This window comes from Pteropus vampyrus, unplaced genomic scaffold, assembly GCF_000151845.1.
Source record: "Pteropus vampyrus isolate Shadow unplaced genomic scaffold, Pvam_2.0 Scaffold634, whole genome shotgun sequence".
Taxonomy (NCBI): domain Eukaryota; kingdom Metazoa; phylum Chordata; class Mammalia; order Chiroptera; family Pteropodidae; genus Pteropus; species Pteropus vampyrus.
The window spans coordinates 151,075-155,492 of NW_011889415.1; the positions used below are offsets into that span (position 1 = coordinate 151,075).

The 4,418-nt window shown below is 58.9% G+C and overlaps 1 long non-coding RNA gene across 2 annotated transcripts; it reads right to left on the bottom strand.

Moving 5' to 3' along the window:
- Positions 1-3,087: 3,087 nt before the first annotated feature.
- LOC111733767 lies at positions 3,088-4,352 on the bottom strand. Of its 2 annotated transcripts, none has more exons than XR_002778164.1 (3): positions 3,787-4,352; positions 3,449-3,604; positions 3,088-3,243 (listed from the first exon to the last, which is right to left on the bottom strand). It is a non-coding gene; the product is annotated as an uncharacterized LOC111733767 (long non-coding RNA). The 2 variants fall into 2 exon arrangements; XR_002778163.1 differs by having other exon boundaries at positions 3,449-3,739.
- Positions 4,353-4,418: the final 66 nt, after the last annotated feature.

The window sequence follows — 4,418 nt, forward strand, 5'->3', positions numbered from 1 at the left end:
GTCCAGCTTGGCCACACCGGAGCCGTGACCACTGAGGGGGCTCACCCCTCGCTGGGCGATGGCCGAGCGCGTGGCACGGGCTCGCGGACTTCCTCAGTTCGCGCCCAGCCCTTGGTGCTCCCATCCTGCACACGAGGGGCCCGAGGTCCGGGGCCAGGAGACGCCCCCGAGCCACACGCTGACGGTGGCGGAACTGCAACCTGAAGCCACACGAGAACGGCCGAGGCACACGCTCCACTGCGTGAGGCTGACGTGACACCTGTGTGGGAATGACGGGCTGAGCATCCGGCAGGTGGCCCTCGGCGTCCCGCGCCCTCCTATAGGCTGCGTTGGCAGAGCAGGACCTGGGGCCGTGGGGTCTGGCCAAACCCTCCGCCCCCAACCAACTGGCAAGAGAACCTTCTAGTGCCCTGAGCCCTCCTTGGCCTCGGGGGCCGTCTGCGCCCAGAAGCCACGTGGTCCTTGGAAAACGCCAGCCGGCAGCTTCCTCTGGCTCCTGACAACTTGCTTCTCAGCACCGACCCAGAATGAGACGCAAGCCATTAACCGGACAACCCTCGCCCTGCGGCTTCTCTCCCTGACCGCTGGCCCTGCGCCCAGCCACGCCCGGCCCTTTGCGTTCCCGCCCGCTTGCTGGACACCGACTCCCCACTCCCTCGCGGGACCGGCTGCCCTGCCAGGGCCTGGTGCAGATGTCACCTCGTCACAGGAGTCCCTCATCCGTTCGCCAGAGCTCACGCGGGTCCCTGCAGCCACCTCGCCTGGACTCGTCTCCCTTGGTGGCACGTCCCCGTGTCTGTCCTGTGCCGTTGGGGGGGATGCCAGCTCCCTGAGAGCAGACAGGGTCTGTCCCACTGCGTGTCCGCGCCCCTGTGGGGCCCTCACGGCAGAGCACACACCCGTGGGAGCCATGAGCACCAAGCCCCGCAGCAGCCGCAGCCCGTTTCCACCCCCTGTGCCCTGCTGTGGGGGGCCACGTCTCCTGCTGCACCCTGAGAACCGAGACTCTCAGACGACCTTCTTGGCTCTTCCATGGGGTGTTCACTCAGATCACACACAAGTCCGAAGGGCTGAAATCCCTACGCCTCCGCCTCAGAAAACATTCTACACGCAATAAAATAAACGGCATAAGCTTGTTTGGCCACTGAGACAGCACGTGACGGTGTCTTCGAGTGCTAAGTCCAAAGACACGGAAACAGAATCTAAGATTTTCATCTGGGAGACATCTCTTCCCATCGGATTTTCATAGCAAAATAGTGTTGCATTCACAGCACGTTTGGTGAAATCTGCTGATCAGAGCAAACTGGCCGAGCCGAGCGGCCTGGACGCGCCCAACTGGGACACGGCCCTGCCAGTGGCCAGTCTCGTCGCTGGGGACAGGGGCATCTCAGCCATGTTCTGAGTCTCCTCGTAGAAGACAGAGCAGGGCCCGCGCCCAGGAGGTGACCCAGCACAAGGCATGGGCCATCAGCGTGGAGCCCGAAACTCGAGCGGCTCTGGGGCTGCGTGGGGACAGCCTGGGTCGCCGACCTTTCCCGTCAGTCAGTGGGAGAGGAGACAGTTTCGGCTGCTTGGGGTGCTCTGCTCCGTAAAAGCCATCCGCAGTCACGTTACTTTCCTAATCGATCTCCGTTCATTACTGCCAAATGAGAGAGAACTGGGCTCTAGTTACCCTGGCGTCTGAGTCGGTGGCGGTGTGTTTCCGTTCGGCTCCGAAGCCTCTCGATCATTCGGTCGTGTCTCTCCTGCTTTCTAATTTAAGAGCCTGAGAGCTGGGCAAGGCACAGCCACACGCGGTCACAACTGGGCGGCGTGCGGCGTCAGCGTACCTGCAGCGTCACCTGCGTTCTCGCCAGGCCGCGTGTGGGCAGTGGGGTGCACGGCCGCCACACGCGAAGCAGCCCCCCATCGCCGGTGCAGGCGGAAGGCGGCAGTGGCCGCCCAGCTCCCGCGCTGTGTGACATCGGGCGGGGACGGCCCTGCGAGCCTCCGGCTCCTCACCAGGGCCGTGGGGACCGTGACGTGTCCTCGCACTGTGGCCATGTGGCTGGACAGTGCAGGACCCGTCCCGGACAAGGCCACGGGTTGGTGCACTTCGGGGCGGTGACACGACGCAGCGGGACACCATGACGGCGGGTGTGTGTCCTTCCACGCCGTCCAGCCCCGAGCGCACAGCGCCACGCGGCGCCCTCTGGTGAAATGCGGCCCTTGTTGCCGGCCACGGGCGCGGGGACTGCGGGCGCCCCCCTCGGTGTCGCTGTGGAACTGCAGCTGCCCTCAACTCGCCGCCTTCGTGCTCGGGGAAGCTGGGACGCGGCGACGCACTGCGAGAACTCGGTGCTGCGCGTCGGCTTCCTGGGCCGCGTCCCGGCCACACGTCCCCTGACGCGGCTCCGCCGCACGCGGCTGCACTGCCGGCGGAGGCTCGGACTCGCCGTGAAACTGCAAGGAGCAAAGCAAGGGCTGTTTCGTTGACATTGAAAACGCAGAGTTGCTTTCCACAGCCTCTGCCCTTGACGCCCACGACCCCGAATCGACAAGGATCGGCAGATTCATGTGATCTGGACACGCAAAGATCGACGCTGAGGTGCTTTGCTTCAAAAGCAACTAACCCCACTGAAAGGAATAAATCGGTTTTTCAACGCAGATGCAAATATTAAAGGAAATTCTTTTTCGATTTTTAATTCAGTTATTAGAAAACATTTGGGTATGTTTGAAACAACGCAGGTATGAGAATTTACTTTTTTGACAGTAAATTTTATGAAATCTAAATACAGATCAGGAATTTTTAATGAAAATGTCAAGATTTGCTTTAATTGTAAAATGCACATCGAATCCACAGACTTAGTATGAAAAACGAGAACATCTAATTGATGGTTTTCGTACTGATTATACGTCGACGTGATAACATTGTAGGTTAAATACCAGGTATTATTTAAATGAATGTTACCCACCGTTTACTTTTTCAGACACAGGAAAGGGGGGGCGCGGGAAAGGGGAGGACCCGGAAAAGGGGGGGCCCCGGCCAACCCCCCAGGCCGCAACCCAAGCCCCAACAAACCCCCCCCCCTCCCCCGCAACGAAAAAGCCGGAAAAAGCCCAAAACCCCAAACATAGTTTCTGGTTTGTGCTCAGGGATTCCACCAGATTTCAACGTGAGTGTCTGGAATATTGGTCATTTCACAGCGCGCCCGACTAAACCAGCGTCCTAGGCTAACAACTCAGAGAGCTGGCGGCCGAAGGCTAAATGAGGGATTGAGATGATTTTGAAAGGTTTATTGCTTTTTAAACTGTGGCAAAATAGATGTAAAATTTTCTGTTTTACCAGTTGTCGGTGGCATCGAGCACATTCGCACCGTCGTGCAGACACTGCTTCCAGAACTTTCCATCTTCCCGAGACTCTGTCCCCGTCTCGGACTAAGTCCCCGTCCCCTCCCCCGGCACCCACCTCGTCTCTGTCTCCTGCGTGGAGACAGACAGCACCGTCCTTCTGTGTCTGTGAAAGGTTTGTCTCTCAGCATCCGCTTCAGTGCGACCTCCCCTGGGACCTCATTCAGGAGAATGACAGACCGCCCTTCGGTAAACACTGTGATGCTGCTTCTTCCTAAGAAAAAATTAAGTTTAAAGTCAGAAAAAAATGCTCACAGCTCTGCCAGGAGCTACGAGGGCGACGTTAGGTAATCTACAGGGAACTCAGGGAAACCCCACCCCAGACCTGCGACAACTCCCAACTGCGGACCTCGCGGTGCCTCTCCCGTGTGTCCCAGCTCCACCCACGTGCTGGACCTCGCTGGCCTCTCCCGTGTGTCCTGGCCGGGACCGCATGCTGGCTTGGGGGAGGGCGGCACTGCTCAGCGGGTGGTGTGACAGCTCCGGGTGGCGTGACAGCTCTGGGTGGTGTGACAGCTCCAGGTGGTGTGACATCCCACCGCCGAGGCTCTGGCCTCTCCCAGAGCAGATGCCGCCCAGCACCACCCAGCACCAGCACACCTGTGCCCCCTGCTAGGAGGAATAATGGGCGGATTCGATTAGACTCAGTCTACACAGCGTGCATGTGGGCTGTGGGCCATTCACAGTTCTTCGCCCTTTTTTATTCTGAGAAAAAGTCAAATTTTTTAAATGTATCAACAACCAGCTCCTTCTGTGATTATGTGTTTTCTTAACTCTACAATAATTGTTTACATAATCTCTGCCCGTAAACACTTAAATGTAAGTTTGTGGGTCTACAAACAACCAAAATCAGAAGGACAATGGGCGATTTGCAGAAACTCGACAAACCCTGGTTAAACCCTCTGGGAAGGTCTCGCTGCCCGGGAGGCTCAGCGGAGGGCGAGGGGCGTCTCCCCTGGGGTGGGAGGGGTCTGCAGACCCAACCCTGACGTGTGCGTGGCGGCTCCCCACGCCCGCAGACAGCTGGT